This window comes from Arvicola amphibius, chromosome 3 (genome assembly GCF_903992535.2).
Source record: "Arvicola amphibius chromosome 3, mArvAmp1.2, whole genome shotgun sequence".
In the NCBI taxonomy this organism is placed as follows: Eukaryota; Metazoa; Chordata; class Mammalia; order Rodentia; family Cricetidae; genus Arvicola; species Arvicola amphibius.
The window spans coordinates 25,845,048-25,868,331 of NC_052049.1; positions in this window are offsets into that span (position 1 = coordinate 25,845,048).

Below are 23,284 nucleotides of genomic sequence, written 5' to 3' on the forward strand. Positions count from 1 at the left end.
ACCTCACAGAGTGTTTTTATTTGCCTCTTTACTATTCCTCTAATACATCAGTTGTTTCATTGCCTTTATAACACAGTGCCTGGAACTGAGGGATTCAGTAGGAATTTGTGTGATATAGACATTGACTTGCAGTGAGGAGAAACAGGGAAAACTTTCTTTAAGACAATAAAGGCAAAGCAAGATCTGGGGTAGTGATTCTCAACCGCTTAGCCATAACCCCCCTGGGGGCCGATGACCCTTTCACAAGGGTGACATAGCAGATATTTACATTATAATTCATGACAGTAGCCAAGTTACAGTTATGGAGTAGCAACAAAACAATTTTATGGTTTTGGGTCGCCACAACACGAGGAACTGTATTAAAAAAGGGTTGCGGCATTAGGGAGGTTAAGAACAATTGCTCTGGGAAGGGAAAATCACCTGATAGAGAGAGCAGGAAGAGCAGCCTAGACACACTAGGGATCACGGTAGGGTGTTCTGGGTGGGAGAAACATGGAGACTTGAGATCACTGAGAGAAAAGCAAATCTCTTTTCGGCCTTTTGGCTAAGATCAAGTGTGAAAAGCAAGGTGTCTGGTACTGAAAGAGAGGTGAGGGCTGTCATGTCTTGATTTCAAACAATGAGAAGCCATGGATATATCTTAAGTAATGGAAAGGTGTATATACGAAGATAGGGGTAAGAGGGGGAAGAATAGGGAAACACAGACACCTTAGTTCAGGGCTCTGGACTATTAGAGGGGGCAGATGTAGGTGGTACCCTTGTGATGTGTTTCATCCTCAGAAACAGACCCATCCAGTTGCATGTTTGGGTGTATGTGAAACATTTAAATCATTTGCTTAAAGGACTCATGAATTTAAAGGACTCTGTCCAAAATGCCAGGCCTGTGTCCCTCATGAGTGTCCATGATTTCAGGATGTTTCTAGCTTGTATGGAGGAAGGAGGAGTGTGGCTGTGCTGGTCCTAACTCAGTGAATCAGGACAAAAGCAAGGCTTGTAGGATGCCTCACTGTTCACAAGTATCTCATGCCCTTTCTTTGAGAGGATAATCCACGCCTTCTTGTTGAAATTGGTCATGGCTAGTGACTTGCTTAGATGTCTCATGGAATGTGAACTGAAAGGGTGGATGTCATTTCTTAGCCAGAAGGTTTTAGAGCCAGGGAAGGGCATGGCTTCTATTCTACCATGTTTTCTATTTTTCTTTCTTTAAAAGCACACAGCAAATGTCTGTTGAGACAAGAGAACCGCAAGGAAAGAGTTGGGAGTGCCAGGCTCTCTTCTCTTCACTAACTAGCTATGGCATATGCCTTGCTTTTCTAGTGCGTGGCTCTTACGATTCCTTTCAGTCCTAGGGCAGTTCAGTACAGATAATGTGGAAGAAAACTGATCATTTTTTAGAAGTCTATTAGGAGTGCCATTCCCATTCTGATGGGGGTAAAGATTTGGGTGGGAAGTGGGGTATATTGGGAGGTAGGCAAATTATTTTGATATTGAAACAACAAAACTCCTTTACGGGGTGATGCATGGATTTTGGGGTGTCTCAGATCTGCATTCCGTTACCTTTCTCTGATTTTTTTGCCCTCAATTTCAGATCATAGGGCCTTCAGAGATAGGACCATTAAAACTGACTCTGGCGGAAAGGCACTTCAGCGCTGTATCCCTGAGACTAGACCAGGAGGAAGCTGTTCCTACAAATTGCTGTCAAATGTATTCTTAATGTTTTCTCTGGGGTCACACTGTTTTGGTGACCCCCATTCCCTGGAGGCGCCTCCTCCAGGAGATAAGATTCCTTCAGCTGGGAGTTGACAGGCCTGGGTTGTGTCTGAGGCTTGTGGGGGCTGTCACCATCTCCACTGGAGACAGATGTTTTCCCAGCCCTTAACCTGCTGTAGTTTCCTAGCAAAGTGTCGCCAATTAGTGTCTCCAACAACACCCTGTACCATCTCACAGACACCCTGATTCTTCTGCCCTCCAGGGAAAAAACGTTCTTCCCAGGAGGGGCAGTTAGCCTCACACTTAATTCATCAGTTTAAAACAAAGCTGTAGTGACAGGGATAAAATTTAGAGAAAGGAACACACATGTGCCCACGAAGACCCTAGGGCTTCGCTGACTTTCAGCTCCTTTGGGGCTTTGTTCAACTCTTAGGTTTCTAGACATGGAGCCTCATGCGTGTGTACCTAGTGTCCTCAGCCTCAGAAACTGTTACCTAAAACCAGGGGCTGACCTTGGGGTCAGGAGCCCTCAAGTTTTTAATCTGTCTGCCGGTCATGGCTAGGTGGGTGGCCTTTGAAATATTATTTAATGTCTCTGGACGCCAATTTCCTTGGTTGTGTGGGGTTGGGTGACCTCCTGGGGACATTTCACTAGCCATGAGAAATAGAGACATTTGAATGTTTAGTTTTTACCTAGGATATTATTTTTTTTTCTTTTTGATATATTTTTTATTTATTCCTAATTTAATTCCCTGTTTTCTTTTTTTTTTTTTTTTTTTTTTTTTAACCATTCTTTTTTTTTTTTTTATTTTTTTTTATATTTAAAAATTTCCATCTCCTTCCCTCCTCCTCCCCCCTCCCTCCCCTCCTTCTCCCCCTTCTCTCCCCTCCTTCTCCCCCTTCCCTCCCCTCCCCTCCACCCATACCTCCCCTCCCTCCCTCTCAAGGCCAAGGAGCCATCAGGGTTCCCCACTCTATGCTAAGACCAAGGTCCTCCCACCTCCCCCCAGGTCCTAGGTATTATAATGAGAGGGAATTTTCGGGGGTGGTGGAGGAGAAGAGACTGTGAAGCTGAGGTTACCTTATCTACTCAACTAAGCTGGTGATGACAACCACAAATATAACCCCAAGGAAAAAAAAAGTATTTTCTTCCCAAACATGGAAGTTGTGAAGTCTGCATTTATCATTTTTTCCCTCATTGCTTGGGACTAAACCCAAAATTTAGTTGACAAGCACGTTAAACCTTTTGTCAGCGTATGTTAATTTTCCTTCTACCTCCTTCATGTATTTTCCTGCTTGACTGTTGATACAAGTCAGGTGTCAACCAATTCGACACCTGAATCCATGGATGCACAACTTCAAGGGACTTTAGGAATTACTTAGTCCAGCTAAGCATTCTACAGAGCAAGCGGTTAAGGTCTGTAGGAAAAGGATGAGATCAAGGAAGGGCCTGGAAAGCTGATCAGACTCTAATACCTTTCGTTCTTGACAGCCATTCTTGTTAGAGAGTTGCCTGTACTTGGGATAATGAGGACAGCAAACATTTGCCTTTGTGGATTTTTCAAAATAGGATATGAAACCTTTTTATTTATTTAAAATGTGTATACTGTTATTATTGTGTGTGCATTGCCACGGAGCATGTTTGGTAGTCAGAAGGCAATATCTGGAGTTGGTGCTCCCCTTCCACCATGGAGAGCCTGGACTTGAACTTAGGTCCTCAGGCTTAGTGACACTTTCTCTTACTTGCTGAGCTATCTCACCAGCTACAGAAGTAGACCTGTAAGAATTAGTTTCTAGTACTTATTAAAGAGAATTTAGTTAGTCCATGTTGGTTGGAAAGCTGTTTGGTCTTACCTAATGGCCACGCTTGTAGATCTCAGTTACTAGTTATTCTATAGACTATTGACATTTTTGACCAGTATGAAGATAAACAATTATCTGTCTTTATCTTGATTAAAATCAACAGGAATTTATTGCCACTGTGTGTAACACCCTGTATATTTTCATTCATTGGTTAGAAGTATTTGTGCAATATGTACTGTGTTTCTAGTATTAGGGTTCAATGAATGTTTCCATATAATATATATGTGTTAAATGTGTTACTAATGTGGGTAAATGCAACATATTCTCTACATAGGCAAATGTACTATATTTTATATGCAGGTTATATAAAACTTTTATTTGAATATACATTTTTTGTAAAATTCTGGATATTTTTATATCCTTGGGTGCTTGCAATTCCCACACTTTCATTCCAGACTCTTTGTTTTCTTCTCGTATCAAAGCAGAATGAAGGCAGCTATGTATGCTGGAGAGGGCGGTACAGCCCAGCATGATTCTCAAAGGCTCATTTACACTGGTGCGGCCATAAGCAGCCGCCTGGGTGTTCAAACTAAGTTACCAGTCACTGGCTGACTGCACTTCCTGGATTGAAGTCTCACATTGACTTCCAAGGAAATACAGTAACGGGGTAGGCGGGGGACTCACTGATGTGGGAGAGTCTTCTGTTTGAGTTGATTTCATTGGCTAATAAAGAAACTGCCTGGCCCATTTGATAGACCGCCCCTTAGGTGGGTGGAGTAGACAGAACAGGAAGAGGAAGTGAGGTAGAAGGATCAGTAAGATGCCACGCCTCTCCTAAGTTAGACAGACTGCCGTGCCTCTCCTCAGAGAGAGATGCCAGACGCAATGAAGCTCCAGCCCAAGATGGATGTACGCTAGAAACTTCCCGGTAAGGCACCACTTTGTGGTGCTACACAGATTATTAGATATGGGTTAAAGCAAGAGATGTGAGAATTAGACAAAAAGAGGCTGAAAATAATGGGCCAGGCAGTGTTTAAAAGAATATAGTTTCTGTGTAATTATTTTGGGGCATAAGCTAGTCAGGAGGCCGAAAGCAGGGTGGCGGGAATGCAGCCCACAGCTCATCACTACAGAATGGCGCCCACGTGGATGGCTGAATCCACAGAAAGCCTGAGAAAGCTTGGGAAAGAATAGAGTAAAGCATGGCTTCTTGGTAGCAGCAATTTCTCGGGTCTGAACATGTGTTTTTCGGTTGTCAGCAGTAGCAGGAAAAAAGTTGTGCTGTTTTAAAATGCTGGCGTTCTGGTCTGTCCTGCCAGGGCAAACTTGACTCTTTCAAGCAGGCGGTCCTGACTATGGAGCTTCTGATTGTTGTTTAACACTGTTGCAGCTTGCTTGCTGGCAGGGACCTTGAACCGCCAAAGAGTTGTGGTGCCTCTCCCATGAGGCTGGAAAGCTAAGGAATGGGCTGGATCCAGCCGCCAAAGTCATGGCTTTAATCCTACCTATATTGGTTGGTAAATTAAAGACTCGTGTGGTCAGAAAAAGAGAGATATACAGTAAAGAGAGATTCAAAGACAAAGAAAACCTCTAAATGGTTTACAGTGTGTTAAAATATATGCAGACTAAAGGTTAAAGTTCTTAAAAGTAAAAAAGAAAAAAAAAAGGAAGTAGTTTGTTGTGGTGGTATACACCTTTAATCCCAACACTTGGGAGGCAGAGGTAGATTGACCTCTGTGACTTCAAGGTGTGGCAGGACACACCTTTAATCCGAATGCCTGGGAGGCAGAGACGGAAAGCTCTCTGTGAGTTCAAGGTGTTGTAGCACACACCTTTAATCCCAGCACTGGGGAGGCAGAGACAGACGGATTTCTGAGAGTTCAAGGACAGCCTGGTCTACAGAGTTATTCCAGGACAAAGATATACAGAGAACCTGTCTCAAAAAATAAAAGTAAAAATAAACGAAATAGAGGTTAAAATAAAGCCACACAAAGATGGAAAATACACAGAGAATCTTGATACTGTATGCTATTATGCTCTTTTTGAATTGTTTGAATGCTGAGGAAGGAGCAACAGCTACTAAAAGATATTTGTTTACAAATGCTGCTGAACTAATCCAAGAAAGATATTTTGAAAATACCTTGACTTTACAATTTGGATCTAAGGACATGATGCTTGGAAAGGAGTTTCTTTTGTTTTTACAGAAAATGAGACCCTATGGACTGCTTCTATCCCAATATGGTATGATAGACCACGCCCTCCTGAAAGGTTGCTGTGAACATCTTCAAAAAATTACTTCGCTCAACTGATAACTGAGATGAACCTGGCACACACAGGTTATACCATGAAAAACCTAAATAACAGCACCCCCATTCAGCAGGAAGCAGTTTGGAGAGAAATAACTGCGCCCATATTCCCAAATATTGCTTATGAATGTTCTTTTACATTTAAAGGGGGATATGATATAGATATGAATAATTTGTATTGGTATAGATTTTAAGGTCAATTTTGTTATATGTATATGTATTTCTGCTCTTGATTAAGGTATTGTGATTGTGTAATTCATTTAAAAATGTAATGTATAATTAGGAAATATAGGTTGTTAATGAATAATCATTGATAATAGTAAAACTTGTAGTCATGTTAGTTAGATTTTCTAGATATATAGAGATATATTTCAGTTAGATAGGCATACTTCATATCTTTCAAAAACTGCAAAATATGGCATTTAATGTTTTAATAAATTAGGACTTTTCATGACAATGAGACATGTCTGCTCCTGGCAGCACCAATCTACTTCAAAAGGAAGATGGGCATCAAAGAGGATCCTTATTGAGTTTGATAGCCATTTGGGCAAGAAACTGCTCTTGCCTGGACTGTTGCAGAAACTGGACACAAAGAACCCACAGAGAGAGGACTGCTGAACTTGCCTAAATGTGAGATGATTCTTTGGGGTTCCTGACTCATGAAAGAGTCTGTGAGACATTCTACAGGACACAACAGATACTGACTGAACTGCCTTCGAAATTTCCTGCTTCATGGAAATGTCTGATGGATAAGTATGGGCCTGTAGGCCGAAGATGGATGCCCCAACGGTACAAAAGAACTTTGGGTGACTGTCCAGGCAGCGAGATGTCTCTGTCATTTCTAGAGTTTTGGAAGTAGCTTACTTCTTGTTCACCTAGGTAATATTGTGTCCTTCTGGAGTCTCTGATGGAGTTGAAGAATAGATAGATAGTTATAGTTGTTTTCCTTTGTTATGATAAAGATAAAGTAGATATAAATATTGTAACTGTAATTCTTACTTGATAACTTGTTACATGTAATTTTGCTATGTTAAAGTTAAAGCCTTCCTTTTTTGTTTAAACAGAAAAAGGGGAAATGATGTGGGAGAGTCTTCTGTTTGAGTTGATTTCATTGGCTAATAAAGAAACTGCCTGGCCCATTTGATAGACCGCCCCTTAGGTGGGTGGAGTAGACAGAACAGGAAGAGGAAGTGAGGTAGAAGGATCAGTAAGATGCCACGCCTCTCCTAAGTTAGACAGACTGCCGTGCCTCTCCTCAGAGAGAGATGCCAGACGCAATGAAGCTCCAGCCCAAGATGGATGTACGCTAGAAACTTCCCGGTAAGGCACCACTTTGTGGTGCTACACAGATTATTAGATATGGGTTAAAGCAAGAGATGTGAGAATTAGACAAAAAGAGGCTGAAAATAATGGGCCAGGCAGTATTTAAAAGAATACAATTTGTGTGTTGTTATTTTGCGTGTAAAGCTAAGCATGAGGGAGCAGGGCGGCGGGAATCCGGCCCACAGCTCCTTACTACAACTCACCACGCTGTGTTGAGACTTCCTCAGTTCTCATTGCCGTGAAAGGTGCTCTCAGCACATCCCAAGCTCTGAGCTATAGAGAGATACAATACAGTGAGATTCCAGACCACTTAAATGTTCTGCCATTTGAAAAATTGATCAGAGAAAAGATTAAGTAATCTGCGGGTGATCCCTTTCAGTGTAAAATTGTAAATAGTCAAGTGTGGTTAGCATTTGTGTGAGAGAGTTTAACCGTATTTAAGTGTGCTTAATAATAGCAATGCCATGTATTTATGCCGTCCTCTCTCCACGGCATTCTAAAGAACTTACAAATTATTTTTTAAATACAGCTATAGCTCCCAGGTTCTTGGAAAGGCAAGCAGGGGCAGGTTCTGTGAGTGCTGTTTAAATCAAGGAATTTAAGATTCATTGAGTGGCAAATCCAGACTCATCCAGTATGTCAATGTCTGAGGTAGCTGCTTTTGGCACCTGGGTCCTTCCTGTCTCATTGTTTGCAGTGCAGGCACAGAGCATTCGCTTCTGTTGGGTCAACCCTTTCCTCACGACGTTTCAGGCAAAATGGAATCTGAACCATGTGAATGGGAGATTGAGACCCTGTTGTTCCCAGGAAATCTTGCCAGTTCTCACAAACACACCATTCTAGGGGACTCTCTTTTTAAATATCTGGTGCATCACAGAGAATACTGCTCCGCCGGATTTCAGGTGGCAATGTAGACACAATGCCTGCTTGTGACTCGGTTACTCGGGCTAGTCCTCAGGTCGGAGGCGCATGTTCAGCTTGGTCTTTGCTAGAGGGACTATGAGTGCAGCTAGGGCTTGAAGGCCCTCCCAAGGAGATGGGGCTTTGGGAAGTAAATTGAACTCTAAAGGAGCTAAGGCATCAGGTCCTCTTTGTGAATTCCCAAACTTTCCTTCTTTTTTTTTTTAATTCTCATAGACTTCTTGAAACTTAAAAGTACTGAGGCCTTTATATAGATGTAGCCAGTATTCCTTTTTATCTTATGGCCTAGGCCACTGGTTTTCAGCCTGTGGGTCTTGACTCCTTTGGTGGTCGCATATCAGATATCCTGTATTTCAGATATTTATATGACAATTCATAATAGTAGCCAAATTACAGTTATGAGGTAGAAATGAAAACAATTTTATGGTTGGGGGCCACCACAACACGGGGCACTGTATTAAAGGGGCACAGCATTAGGAAGGTTGAGAACTACGGGGCTAGGCGTTAACTATGTGATCATGGGCAGGTGGCATAAGTAGCTAGACTCTTGAGTTTCTTCGGGTGTAGAAATGAACAATTTGATCTTGTGGCTTTTAAATTAGGCCTGTGCATCTCTGAGAACCAGGAGACAGCCTTGGAACTGCTGGCTCACTAAAGAAGCAGCTATAGGGACAGGCTTTGGCAGGCTGCAATTCCTTCCCCACTTATAATCAACAAGGGCTTTGCATTCTGTCTGTGCTTGATAGTGGAGTTATTTGAAGAAAAGCTACTCCCACCAAAAAAAAAAAAAAAAAAAAAAAAAAGGAATTTGTCATTAATGTCCAGAATAAGACAGTAGAATAAGGTTTGGTTTACTCTTTTACCCGAAACAAAGAAGGACATAATATAGGTGATAATATTTTTTTAAGGTAGCGGCCTATGCCTACGAGGAAAGTACCATGACAGGAGAACCACTTGGAAGGGCCACGAGGAGTAACTCTTGCTTCTCACACAGGGCAGGGAAAGTGCCTGTTGCCACCAGACAGAATGCAGAGCCAGGCAGTTCATGGGGCACTGGGTAGACTATGAGGAGTCTTGCTTCAGAGGAGGGACATAATTAGCTCTAGGCCACATGCTGCCTCTGTCCTTCCCAAAGACACAAGAAAGCAACAAAAAAAGAGCAAGGTTGTTTCTTTATAATTGAATTTGTCTCCCAGAATAAAGCTTCCAGAAGAAAGTATTGATGGATATGCCAAAATACCTGGCACCAAACAACAGACTACTTATGGCAGGTAGAATCTGCTTTTTAAAAAAATTAACAGGCATGAAAAAGAAAGCAGGGAAGCAATATGTAGTGAGGGGAAAAAAAATCAATACTGGCCTGGAATTGACAAAGTGTGATAATTGGTAGACAACAAATTTAAAGCAAGTTTTAAAACTTAGGCCATGGGTTCAAATGAATAAAAAGGTAGCGATAGGAAAGCAAAGTCCAAGCCACACTTCGCGCACTGAGATCTACAGAAGAAAAGGTGAAGACACCTCCTATAGCATTAGTGGAAGACTAAGCTTTGAAGAAAAGACTAGGGAACTTGAAGACATAACAATAACAACTATCACAATATAAATAAAGGGAAAGAAATCAAATGCAAACAGGATAGTCTTGATTGACACAGGATGGCAGGGGACACCAGGCACAATTCCTGTTCTCAGCCTTGGTTAGAGAGACTTCTGAAACACACTGGCATCCTGCCTTTGGGTTTCCAGCCTCCTGAATGGGAGAGAATGAATTTTTGTTCCTGTAAGCCAGTGGTTCTCAATCTTCCTCATGCTGCGACCCTTTAATACAGTCCCTCATGTTGTGGTGGCGCCAACCATGAAACTATTTTATGGTTACTTAATAACTGTAATTTTGCTGCTGTTATGAATTGTCATGTAAATATCTGATATGCAGGATATCTGACACTGGGACCCCCAAAGGGATCGTGACCCACAGGTTGAGAACTGCTCTCTGGGAACTCTTAGAGCAATTCTGGGAAAACAGTTCAGGAGGTAAACAGAGTTAGGATATGGACCCTGTTGGGTGGAGGTGTGCGGAGTTAGGATATGGACCCAGCTGGGTGGAGGTGTGAGGAATTAGGATAGGGACACTGTTAGAAACTTTTATGTTTCAGAAATTTGATCAAACTAAGTCATATGAGATTCAAATGATTAAAGGCCATTGTTGCACAGTAACATTATCACAAACATTCAAAGAAAAGAGATGCCCTAAATACAGAGAAACAGGCCAGGATAACAGAGGACTTCTAGTCAGAAATAATCAAAAGAGAAAACAGCAGAGATTTTAAAAAGGACAAAGATAAAAACTGCCTACTTTTCACTACACATAAGGGAATATCCTTCAAAGACAAAGTGACTCAGCGCTCAGAGGGGAAGTGGGCACAAACCCCCATCCCTAGCCCGTAATCTCTCTCTAAGTGATAACTGTTCACAAAGGAAAAATGTGGTTTCCCCAATGGAGCCTCGCTGGGTACACAGACCACTCTTAGGGGCAGGTTTCTTGCCCAGCAGTAGACGGCCAATACAAAACACCCAAAGGCATTTTTGGAGGTTCTTTGTCTCATAATACTTTGTTAGGGCATTAAAATAAAGCTAAACAGGTCTTTTGCATATATATTATGGTTCCAAGGTTTGTTTTCTATTTTTAAGGGATTTCTTTGTGTGTTGTGAATGTGTGTGTATGTTTGTCTCTATATGTGTTTCTTGTGCTTTTTCTTTGTCTCTTTTTTGTCTCTTTGTCTACTTGTTTTTTTTCTATTTTGATTTCTTTGTTTCTGTTTTATCTTATTTTATTATTATTTCTTGGATGCCTGTGTTTTCTAACAAGAGACAGAGAGGTTGTGGATTCAGATGGGAGGGGAGGTGGGGAAGATCTGGGAGAAGTTGGGGGAGGGTAAACTAATCAGAATATCTGATAATAAAAATCTATATTCCATAAAAAATTAGAAATAAAATGAAAGTGAATAAATATTTTCAGATAACAGAACCTGAAATAGTCATCAGAAGTAGATTTCACTACATGAAATTTTAAAGGCAGGCAGAAAAAAAAAATGATACGTGAAGGCATCTGTATTTACAGTAAGGACCAAAGAGCACTAGAAATGGTGACCATGTGGTGTAAATATGTAAGGACCTTCCTTCTTATGTTAACTTTAAAGTGGCAACAGGCAGATAAAAAATGATAGCAGTGTAACTATCATATCACAAAGGTAAAAGGTAATAGCCCTAAGTCCAAGAGGAAATGAAGAAAAGTATACAGTTAATGTTCTTATACAATTCAAAAACTGCCTAATGTCCCTTGCAGACAGATTGTGCTAAGCCAAAGATACATGTTATCTTAGTTACTTTTTCACCGATGACATTAAAAAGAGTAACAACTTGAAGGAGAAAGGTCTTATCTTGGTTTATAGTTCCAAGGGATGCAGTCCATCACATCAGGAAGATGTAGCAACAGGCAGGGAAGGGCAGTGGAAGGAGCAGAAGGCTGGCCGGCCAAATCGCATCTCTATTCACAAAGCAGCAGGTGAACATGAACTGGGGCTGGGCTACACAGCCTCAAAGCTTGTCCCCTGTGATTCATTTTCCTTTTTCAGCAAGGTTCTATCTCCTTAAGATTCTACACGTTTCCCAGGCAGCATTGCCAGCTGGGGACGAAGTGTTGGAACATGTGACCCTATGGGAACCTCACACCTTCAAATCACAACAGAATATATATTCTGAAACTATCTCTAAAACAACAAAACAAAGATGTGTGGCTGAAGCCTCTGATCCCTCAGCACCTTCCCCTCCTAGAGGGGGCGTTTCTTGTCATCTAGTCCTTCTGCTAGTAGCACCCAATATTCTTTGGTCTTTAAGAGCACAATTCCAATATCAACCTCTGTCCTCACACGGCTGTTTCTCCCCATATGTGTTTTCATGTGGTGTTCCATACTTCTGTCTTTTTCATTAGGACCTTAACATAACTTCTGTAGACCACTCAAGCCATAACTGGTTGTTATCTTATACTGCAACTCGGGCTTTGGCAGATAAGGTTAAAGATCTTGAGACGGTGGATTCTTCTGGCCTATATACTGAGGGTCAATATATTCCCAAGGATCCTTATGAATGGGAGGGAGCAGGTCAGAGTAAGAAAATGGGATGTGTCAATGAAAATAAAGTCAGAAACATGCAGGCATAAGCAAGCAACACCTAAAGTCTAGAGCAGGCCTGGGGGTGGGTTTCCCTCTGAATCCTCTAATAATGAAGTAGCTATATTGAAAGTTTGGTTTTAGTCTCCATCACCCTTTGCAGACTTCTGCCCTCCAGAGCCATGATAAGTATTGTCCTAAACCACTAGGTTTGTGGCTATTTATAGCAACAGTAGGAAACCATGCACTTGGGTTTGCAGTTTTCATCAATGTAGAAAATTGTCAGCAATTTCTCACTTCTCCTCTTCTTTTTTTTTTTTTTTGAAAACCTAATTATACAATTGTTAAAAACCCTTGGAATCCTCACATGCAATGTTGATGCTCTATTTTTTTTTTAATTTATTGGTTTAATTCTTTGACAATTGTGTACATGTATGTATTTATTTGGGTTGTTTCCCCTATTGCCTTCTCTTACTCCCCTCCCTCTGAACCCCTTACTTTCCTCCATGAGTCCCTTCCCTACTTTCACGTAGTTGTTTTTGTTGCTGATGTTGTCCATGGATTCTAATTAGAGTCGCTTGCATGAGCATGAGTGTGGGTGTTGATAAGCGGAGCACAGGTAATTTATCAATCAGTGGCTCCACCGCTGAAGAAATGACCTCTCCTACAGGAGGCACAGACTTCTAATGCTCCGAGGGACTCGAAAGGGGGCTCCTGAGTCCCTTCGCCTGTCTGCGTTGGGATGCCAATGGACCCCAACTTGTAAAGTCTTGTGTTGGCTGCCTCGAGCTCATGACTACAATGGCCATGACCTGTCCAGAGACAGCGTTCGACAACGGTTCTCATCTCCCCTCAGCTCTAGGTTCTCACTTCACTCTCTTCTACCACGTTTCCTGAGCCTTGCAGTGTGGATCATATCCAGCTGTGTTGCTTGGGTCTGAGCACGCGACAGTCACTCCTGGCACTTTAACCAACTACTAGTCTCTGTGCTGATCAACTTCTCCTTTCAAGGAGGAGGAAATCCTGTCAGTCATCACAACATGGATGAGCCTCAAGGACACTGTGCCAAGTGAGTCACAAAGTGATGCATCCTACACGGCTTGACTCACACGAAGTAGACAAACTGTAAAAAGAGAAAGTGCCACCAGGCCCAACAATTGTATATTCTTATAGCAAAATACTGTGGGTAACGAACAAAGAGTAAACTATTGATTTATATAATAACATGGGGGAAATCTCAAAGCAACTATGCTGGAATACTAGAGATTTATATACTTATACATTTTTTTCTATTTATATGAATTTTTAGAAAATACAAATTATTCAGTAGTGTCAAAAATCAGAACCCATGGTTATCCAAGAAAGGGAGGGGGAATCAGGCAGGGGAGCAGAAAGAGGGTGTGCAGAAGGATAGAATAGAAGGAACTGTTGGAGGTTATTCATACATCTGCCTTCTTGATCATGATGATGATTTCACATGTGCCCAAACTCATCAAATTATATGTTTTAAATGTGTAGTTTATTATATGTTACTTATACTTAATTTTTTCTTAGATGTGTCTCATGTATCTTAGACTAGACCAATACTTACTCTGTAGCCCAGGATGATGTTCACGTTCTGAGCATCCTTCCTTCAGTTCCTGAATGCTGGGATTACAGACCTGTGTCAGCAGGCCCAGGTTATGTATGCAGTGTGGAGACTCAAACCCAGGGTTTGTGCGTGTCAACACTCTACCAACTGAGCTACATCCATAGCCGTTTGTATTTTTACCAAGCTCACTACTTAATGTCCAGCTTCTTCTCCTCTGTCCTAAGCAATAAGCGAAGATTCTGATGGAGGGATTTCTGATAGCAGTAGTGGCTTTTAGAAAGCAATTGCCAGTATATAGCAAGCCCCTAAAATGTTTTTATATTTTGCTTCAGGATCTTATTTTGGGCTAATGAAATAATTGGAATATAGAATAAGCATTATAGAAATCCTTGTAGCTTCTTCCACTTACCTCAAGTATAGGAAAATGACACAAATATGGCTGTGAGCCATGTTGGATCTGGGCCTGGTGGTCCAGGCTTATAATCCCAGCTACCCAAGTGATCAAGGCAGGAGGGTCACAGGTTCAAGTCCAGCTTGAGCAGATTAATGGGACCCTGCCCCCTTTTTAAGTTTATAAAGGTCAAGAATGTAGCACTTTGATAGAGTGCTCATCCAGCATGTGCAAGGTTTTAGGTTCAATCCCAAGGTCCTCCACCCCTTCTCAAGAACCCTGCCATATTGTAAACAACCAGGGAACATTTAGCCAAAACCCATTTTATAATCTTAAGGAAGATGAAGACAATTGAGGTCAGATTGAAAAGGAACTCACTAACTGGGCATGGTGGCTCATGTCTTTAGTCCCAGCACTGGGGAGGTGGGCAGAGGCAGGTGAATCTCTTGAGTTTGAGGCCAGCCTGGACAATAGAGTTAATTTTAGGACAGCTAACAGCTTTGGCTATTCAGAGAAACCCTAACTCCAAAAACCAACCAAACAGGAAAACAAAACAAAACGAAGAAAGAAAGAAAAGGAACTCACAACTTAAAACACATGTAAGAAATAATTTCTGCAAAGTTGAACACGGTCCCAAGGATGCCCTGGGGCGGTTTCGGGGTGATTAGGTGAGTTCTGAACAGCAGCATGTGAGTTTTCTGACCGCCTCTCTCTCCTGCACCCCTTGCATAACCGCACAGTGAGCAGCCAATGTGTCTGCCTTTAGGCAGGGACAGTCAATGAGGAGTGGCTGGGATGGTCCTCTGGTGACTGTGACAACAGGTGAATCAATCTGTTTCCCTGGGAAGCTGGCTGAAGCTCTGCCGGAGGGGGAGCATGTTCTGTCTTTCACCTAACTCACAGGAGACAGGCTGGAGGTTGCACTGCCCAGAACAGCTCGTTCTGCTTTATCCTGCAAGTAGAATGAAGCCACCAGAGGTTGGAATGGAAGAATTGGAAAAAAGTATAAAAACAAGAACCAAAATAGAACAAATTTGGCAATGATAATGTCAGACTGAAGATAGCACAAGTCAGTTATTACTAAGACTGATATGAGGGTATATTAATCAAACAAACCTTTATGACCCTGACAACATAGCTTCTAAATATATAAACAAATAGAAAGTATGAGGATAAATGGGTGGCTTCACAATCAGAGTGGTCTTTATATGTTGTTATGAATCAACAAATCAGTACATTAAAAATAAGTATAAGGATGAGATAAATTTGACTTAACAAATATAACAAACAATATTGGTTCTTTCAAAAGTACATTACAAAAATCAGAAAAAAACCTGATTTTGTATTATAGAAAGTTAATAAATTTGAAATGATAGATCACATGGGCAATGTTTTCTGAACATATAAGCATTAAAACCCTAGTAGAAGCAAAACAAAATTCGAATATGCTCTTTGAACCATAATCCTCAAAAGTAAGGCAATAAATCTACTTCTTTGAAACACTTAAAATGAAGAAAAAATAAATAAAAATGATTTAGAAAGTACATGTTAAAAACCAATGATATAATCATACTTGGAGAAATAGTTATCATAATTGTACTTATTAGGAAAAATAAACACGATTTAAAAAATAAGTGAACTAATCTTTGAAATCAAAGCTCTGAATAAAACTGAGAAAATAAACTCAAAGAATGGGGAGTGATAGAATTCATAAAGATAAAAGTAAGAAATGATCGCAGAGAATTAAGAAATAAGTAAGGGAGCAGAGTAATTGCTTTATGAAATCCAAAGCTAATCTTTGCAAAGTTTTTTTTTGTTCTGGCTTTGTGTTCCAGGGCTGTATTTCTCTGGGCTGGTTTGTTCGCTTTTCAGTCTGCGTCAGTCTCAGGCATTAACAAGGAAGTCCAGTGCGCATCCCTCTCTATCACTCCTCAGAGGTTCAGACTACCGAACCTGACTTAGTACGCTTGGGACAGGTGGCGGTCAACTGCCCCTTCCCAGCATTGGGATTATAGATATGCATGCTTACCGTTTCACATGGGTGCTGGGGATCCGAACTCAGATCCCACACAGCAAGCGCTTCACCCAGCCCCAATGCTCAGTTCTTGACAGCACATTCACAAAGGGCCCAGACAGCCAGGGTTTTTACACAACCCCTAGTGTGCATTCCAGAGATTGTGTTCAAGTTTCCTAACCTGTAGACTTCAACACAATAGCTGTTGACCGCCACCTGTCCCAAGCAACTTAAGTCGGGTTCGGTAGTCAGAGCCTCTGAGGAGTGATAGAGAGGGATGCGCATTGGACTTCCTTGTTAATGCCTGAGACTGACGCAGACTGAATGTGAACAAACAGGGCACAGAGGGGAACAGCCACGGAGCCAGGGCTTCAGCAGAGATGCTCATACTTGTCTCTGTTAAACAGGCAGGAGCTGGCCTAGCACAATTTACTGTGTAGCCCTAAAGGTTCCTTTGTCCAGCCAGTGATTCACAAGGTCCCTGCTGGCCAGCTGAGACCTGTTATGCAATGCTCTCCATTAGTCTCAGGTGAATGCCTCTTCCAGGTGAAGGTTGATGCTCTGGGACAGCTTGGCTGTTTCCTGTCTACTTGCTGACGAGTCTTCATATACATGGCTGAGTCAGGTGTGAGATTTTGCTTCACTAAAAGCTTTTAGAAAGATTGGGGGATCAATTACTCGTCTAATCACATATGACTGGCTACATCAAGACCTAGCCAAAAGAACCTAACAGTGTGCATGTAAAATATTCAGGCCAAATTACCATGCCTGTGATAAGGAAGACCATGGCTACAGGTGCTCTCTCAGACCATGGGAGGCTACTGGGCCACAGTCATTTTGGGGATGTTCAGCCATGTGATTGGGCATGAGCTTGCATTAGATACTCATCTCTTTGCTGTGATAAAGTACTTGCTAAAGGCAACTTCAGGAAGGAATGCCACAATTTGGCTTTCAGTTCCAGGTAAGATGTGTGTCTGTCGTGGCAGGGGCACTGGCACTAGGAGCAGGAGGAGGCTGTGTACATTGTGTCCACAGTCGGGAATCAGAGAAGACAGCTTGGGCTTGTCCGTTCTCCTCCCTTATCTAGTTCTAGATCCTAACTCATTTAAGGTGTGTCCTCCAGTCTTAATTAAGCTCATCCAGAGCAGTCTCTCCCCGGCATTCCCACGTAATTGTTCTCATGGTGATTCTAAATCATATTGAGTTGACAGTCAAGATTAAGCAATATGGAGCTTGATATAAAGTTCTTTTTTAAAATGTATTTTGATATGTTCTCTATTATTATTTTATTTTTTATGCATGGGTGTTTTGCCTGGATGTATCTCTGTGTACCATTTCCATACCTAGTCCCCATAGAGGCCAGAAGAGGACACTAGATCCCTGGAACTGGAGTTCCAGATAGCTATAAGCTGCCATGGGGGTGCTGGGAATTAAACCAGGATCCTTTGAAAGAGCAGCCAGTGTTTATAACCAGTGGGCAATCTCCCTAGCCCAGTGGTTCTGAACTGGTGGGTTGTGACCCCTTTGGGAGTTGATGAATGATTTCACAGGTGTCATCTAAAACCACTGGAAAACACAGATACTTACATTACGATTCATAACAGTAGCAGAATTACAGTTATGAAGTAGCAATGAAAATAATTTTATGGTTCAGGGGTCACTGCAACATGAGGAACTGATTTAAAGGGCTGCAGCATTAGGAAGGCTGAGAACCATTGTTCTCCTCCCATTGGTATCAGATTCTCACCAAAGTCACTTTATATGTCCAGGTGTTGCTCACAGCAGGTGCTGGAGTTCAGTCTCTCTTCACAAGCAGACTCTGAGAAAAAGAGTTCAGTCTTTGAAAAGTTTCCTGAAGGTTTACATAGTGGGAAGAAAAATGAAAGGAACATTTATGAATCCTTGAATGCATTACATTAGGGGCAGTTGGTCCATATGCAGTTCTTCTAAGACACTGGCTAGAACATGCCTAAGAGTTCTACCCAGGTAAAAAAGAGCTGATGTATTCATCCACCAGCTTCCGGGCCTTGTTGGCTCAAGAGTCAAGCAACGTCTTGAGTCTAGAGGCAGAAAGAATACAAGTATTTGGGATGAAAGTCTTTGCTATGTCCAGGCACTGTCTTCTTAAGCTGTAAATGAACCTCCAAGTGTATGTCTTAACTATATGTGGGTTCTAACCACCAACAGGAAAGACTGTAGACAGAGGCTGCTCATTCGTTTCCTGACTACTCAGATCCACATAATCACACAGAAACTATATTAATTACAACAATGTTTGGCCTATTAGCTAACTAATTAACTAACTCTTACATCTTAAATTAATCCATTTCTATTAATCTGTGTATGACCACGAGGATGTGGCCTACTGGTATGGCTCCAGGGAGTCTGTCTCCTTTGACAGTTACATGGCATCTCCCTGATGTCTCCTACTTTCTCTCTGTATCTCTTCCAGCCTGGCCGTATTCTGCCCTGCTATACACCAAAGCAGCTTCTTTATTAACCAAGAGTAATAAAACATATTAATAGCATACAGAGAGGAATCCCAAATCATCTCCCCTTTTAAGTCTAAATAAAAGGAAGGTTATAAAAAGGTTATTAAAAGGGAAAAACAGTTATAAAGCAAGAATTACAATTACAATATTTAGTCTATTTATATTTGACAAAATTAAGGAAAATATACTATTATCTATTTTATCTTTGTGAGACTAAAATTTTATATCTAATTTATCTTTTATCATAACCAAGGAAAACTATAACTAAAACTAGTTAGCCTTCAACTCCATTAAGGGCCAAGGAAAAATATAATATTACCTAAGTAAATGGGAAATGCATTATAAGCAACTTCCAAAACTCTAGAATTGACAGAGCTGTCTTGCTGTTTGGACAGTCACCCAAAGTTCTTCTGTAATGTTAGAGCATCCATCTTCAGCCTACAGGCCCATAGTATCCAGAAGACTTTTCCATGAATAAGAAAATTTGAAGATCTGTTCTATCTTGTACTGTTCATCAGTTGCTTTCTTCTGTGTCCTGCAGAATGTCTGGCAGTTTCTTCTGTGAAGCAGGAACCATGAAGGACCATTCTGTCTTTTGGAAAGGTTAGCAGCCACTTTCTGTGGTTCCTGCATGTCCAGCTCATAAAGTATACTATCAAGTAGTCCAGGCAATAGCAGTTTCTTGCCCAAATGGCTAGCCTTGTCACATTGAAGGCAAATTCCATAACAAGTTTCTTCATTGTCCATCAACCCCTCTGAAGTAATTGGTGCTGCAGACAGACAGTGCTGTCTCACTGCAAAGAAAATTCTAAGTTCTTAAAACCTTTTAAATGCCATATTCTATAGGTCTTTAAAAGATTTGAAGAATACCTCTCCATCTGAAATATATCTCTGTACATCTAGAAAACCTAACTGTCATGACTACAAGTTTGACTTTTGTACATGACTACCTATTAATCCGAACTTTTAATTATACATTACATTTAAAATGAACTGTGTAAACATAATACCTTAAACAAGAACAGAAATACATATACAAAATTGACCTTAAATTTGTATCAATAAACCAAAGTCCAAACCAATGTAAAGTATTCATCTCTACATATCATATCCCCCTTTAAATGAAAATAAGCATTTATTAACAATCATTTTGGGAATATGGGTGTAGTTTTCTTCAAACTGCTTCCTGCTGTTTTTTGGGGTGAAGTATTTTTAGGGTTTATGGAGACCTTTTGGTGGGTCTAGTTCCATCAAACCATTAGCCTGGAAGGAATTCACAAATTTTTATCTTCTGTGGAATCAAAAGCAGAACCTCTTTTCCAAAGCTTATCCTTAGACCCAAATTTTGAAGTCAAGATACCTTTATGTTGATTTAACTTAGCAGTCCCCAGAATCAAATACCTCTCTGCAGTCAAAAAATTCAAAGAAAACTCAATAATATACACAATCCAGACTCTGTGTATTTTCCATCTTTATGTGGCTTATTTGTTTTTTTACTCTATTTCTTTTTAATATTTATTTTATTATCTTTACTCCTTTAATCTATGACTATCTGTTCTTTTTCCGTCTGTACTCCTTTTCTTCTCTCTCCCAAGCCTACATACATTTTTTAACACACTGTGACCCATTCAGAGGTTTATTTTTGTCTGCATTTGTTTTTATTGCATATCCGTAATAATTTTCTGACCAGAAGGGCTTCTTAAAATGCTAAGTGGTATGGCTAAAACTAAGGCTGCTTTGCCTTTTGACCCCGCCCAGTCCAACATGGAGGAGGAACGTTCAGTGCCAGCTCTGCAAGCCATGCTTACCGCCCCAGCTCCAGACACTCAGCAGGCCTATGTTGCCATTGAACAACTATTAGCACACTACTTACAAACCCCATTTAAGTGCAGGATCTCTAAAAAGAACCAGAGCCTTTCCTGTTAGCAGTATGAACCAGAAACCCGTTTCTTAGAGGAACCATGCCTCTGCTTGCAGCCCTATGTGAAAATAAAAATGTGGCTACCAAGAAGCTATGTTTAACTCTGTTCTTTTGTGTCTAGTATTCCTTCCCAAGATCTCTCAGGTTTTTATGTGGATGCAGTTGCTCCATGTTGGCATGCCATTTGTAGATGGAGGCTGTTCTTTCATTTCCCAACTGCTCAGATCCAAATAACCACACAGAGACTATATTAATTACAACACTGTTTGGCCTATTAGTTTAGACTTCTTACTAATTAACTCTTACATCTTAAATTAACCCATTTATATTAATCTATGTATCACCATGAGGCAGTGGTCTACCCGTAAGGTTCCAGGGCATCTGTCTCCTATGGCAGCTACATGATATCTCCCTGACTCTGCCTACTTTCTCTCTATTTTTTTCCAGCCTGGGTATATTCTGCCCTGCTATGGGCCAAAGCAGCTTCTTTATTAACCAATGGTAATAAAACATATTCATAGCATACAGAGGGGAATCCCACATCAAAAGACTGGCTTCTTAGAGCAGGAGTCTCCCCAATACCGTGGTGGTATTCACAGTCTTTCTCCTGCCAGGTCTGTATAGGAGAGCCATGGATAGGTGGTTTATTAGAGTTCTTTATAGTGTCAGGAATAAATACATGTTATAAAGGAGATTTATGATATTGACTTACATGATAGGTAGTCAAACAGTGGTTACCTGCTGCTGGGGAAGCTGGGCCTCTGGTAAGTCTATTGAATTGATGCCTCAGTAATACCAACACGGTGCCGAGAACTAGAGGATTTCTGGAGACCTGCTGGTCTTCAGTTCACGTTGGGAGACTGAAGAGAATAGGTTCTGATGACAGGGACGGATGGTAGCTGCTGGTGCAGCAGGATAGACAGGCTCATTAGTGAGAAGAGTCAGTAAGCAGGCACGTGGCCTGAGTTTCTCGGATCTCTTTACATCTGGGCTGCTGCTAGAAGGTTCCGCCCAGTCTGGGGATCATCTTCTCTCCTCAGTTAGCGCTTCCTGGAACTTGGCTCATAGCGCTGCCTAAAGGCGTATCCCTTTGTTGATTCCAGATACAATCAGGTTGGCAACCAAGATTAGCCATCACAGGGTGGTATTCTACTCCACTCCGCTCAATGGTAGCCCGTTTCATATCGGAAGGGGACAGGAGCTGGACTTCCAGCTGCAAGTGGTCTGACGGAGAAATAACTGTGAAGTTATTGCTCCCTACCTTCTGACAATTCTTTCTCTGGCTTTGAGTGAATCACAGTCTCTATGTTCCTCCATCATGAAGAGCAACTCAGATGGTTCCAGAACGTTCCTTGAACTTACAAGGCATCCTGGAGCACCACAGGATGCCAAGTGTTGCTATTGCTATTCCTTCCCACCAAGGAGAGCAACAGTGTTTATGGAGAGCCACTCTCTGCCCCCTGTACCTAGGCACTTGTCGTATTCGGCAGTTATATTGTAGCGGGCACCGCCCCAGGCTGCTGAGGGCACATCTCCAGTTTTAAAAACTGTAAATACACGCCTTTGCAGACCTCCAAGAGCTCTCCCAACGGACTGGGGCCAGATTATTTAAGTAAACATCGGCTTCTCTATCATAAACACTGAATATTAAATCTACTTCATGATAACCATTTGTCTTTCCCGACACACTGTTTGGCAAGCCTGGCCTCTTTCAGTCAGTACATTTCATTCATTTCTGGTTGCATTCTTGTTATCTTATTTCAATACAGAGGTTGGTTTTTCTGCCTTGGAGATAATTGGTTTCATCTTATATTTACACAGCATTAAACTGTTAATTTTTTTTAAGATAAATGGCCTGAGTGTATCTAGTTGGTGTGATGCAGTATTTCTTTTCTGTGTGAGTTTGTGCCATCTTTGTTTTCTTTTTCTTCCTTTTTCTGAAGGTGATGAAAGAAAATCCAAATCTTATAATATCTGTCATTATAAAAGGGCAAGAGCACCACAGGAAAGATAAGAGAGGAAAAAAAATCATTTGTCAGCCCTCAGGGCAGGTTCTAAAGGAAGTACACAGCTTCATTTCTATCGAAGAACCACTTTGAAAAGATGAAAAAAATTCCTACCTCGGCATAATATGTTCCCTTTGTAGCTGGCAGCTTGGGTTTTCTGCACCAGGAACCTGAAGGGTTGTCAGTGTTAGCAAAAATACGTTTTCCTGATAATGGTTTTTGGTGCACTGTATGCAAGCATGTGCTATTCCTACTGCTTGCTTAAAAAGAATATGGAATGCATTATACAGTGGAGCCAAAAATAACATCTGTCTCGCAAAGAAGGGGAAAGATTTCATTTCATATCGTTCCTTATTTGACGGTGTCTCCCCACCCCCAGCCTCTACTGGAGAATTATAGTTTTGTATAGTTTACAGAAATAACAGTTAAACATGGCATGTGATTTTAGACTCTAATGGGATCTACTTAATAAAACACACAAGCAATTAGAGAGCTCCATTGTAATCACTACGGAAGCCCCAGAAGGTTCCCATCGGTGGGGCCCATTTGCTGCCTTCCCAGCCTCTCTCATTTGGGAAGCTTAGGAAAGAAAATCACTGCTGCCCATGTTATGGACACGGCTTGCCCTTACCTAGCCAGGCAT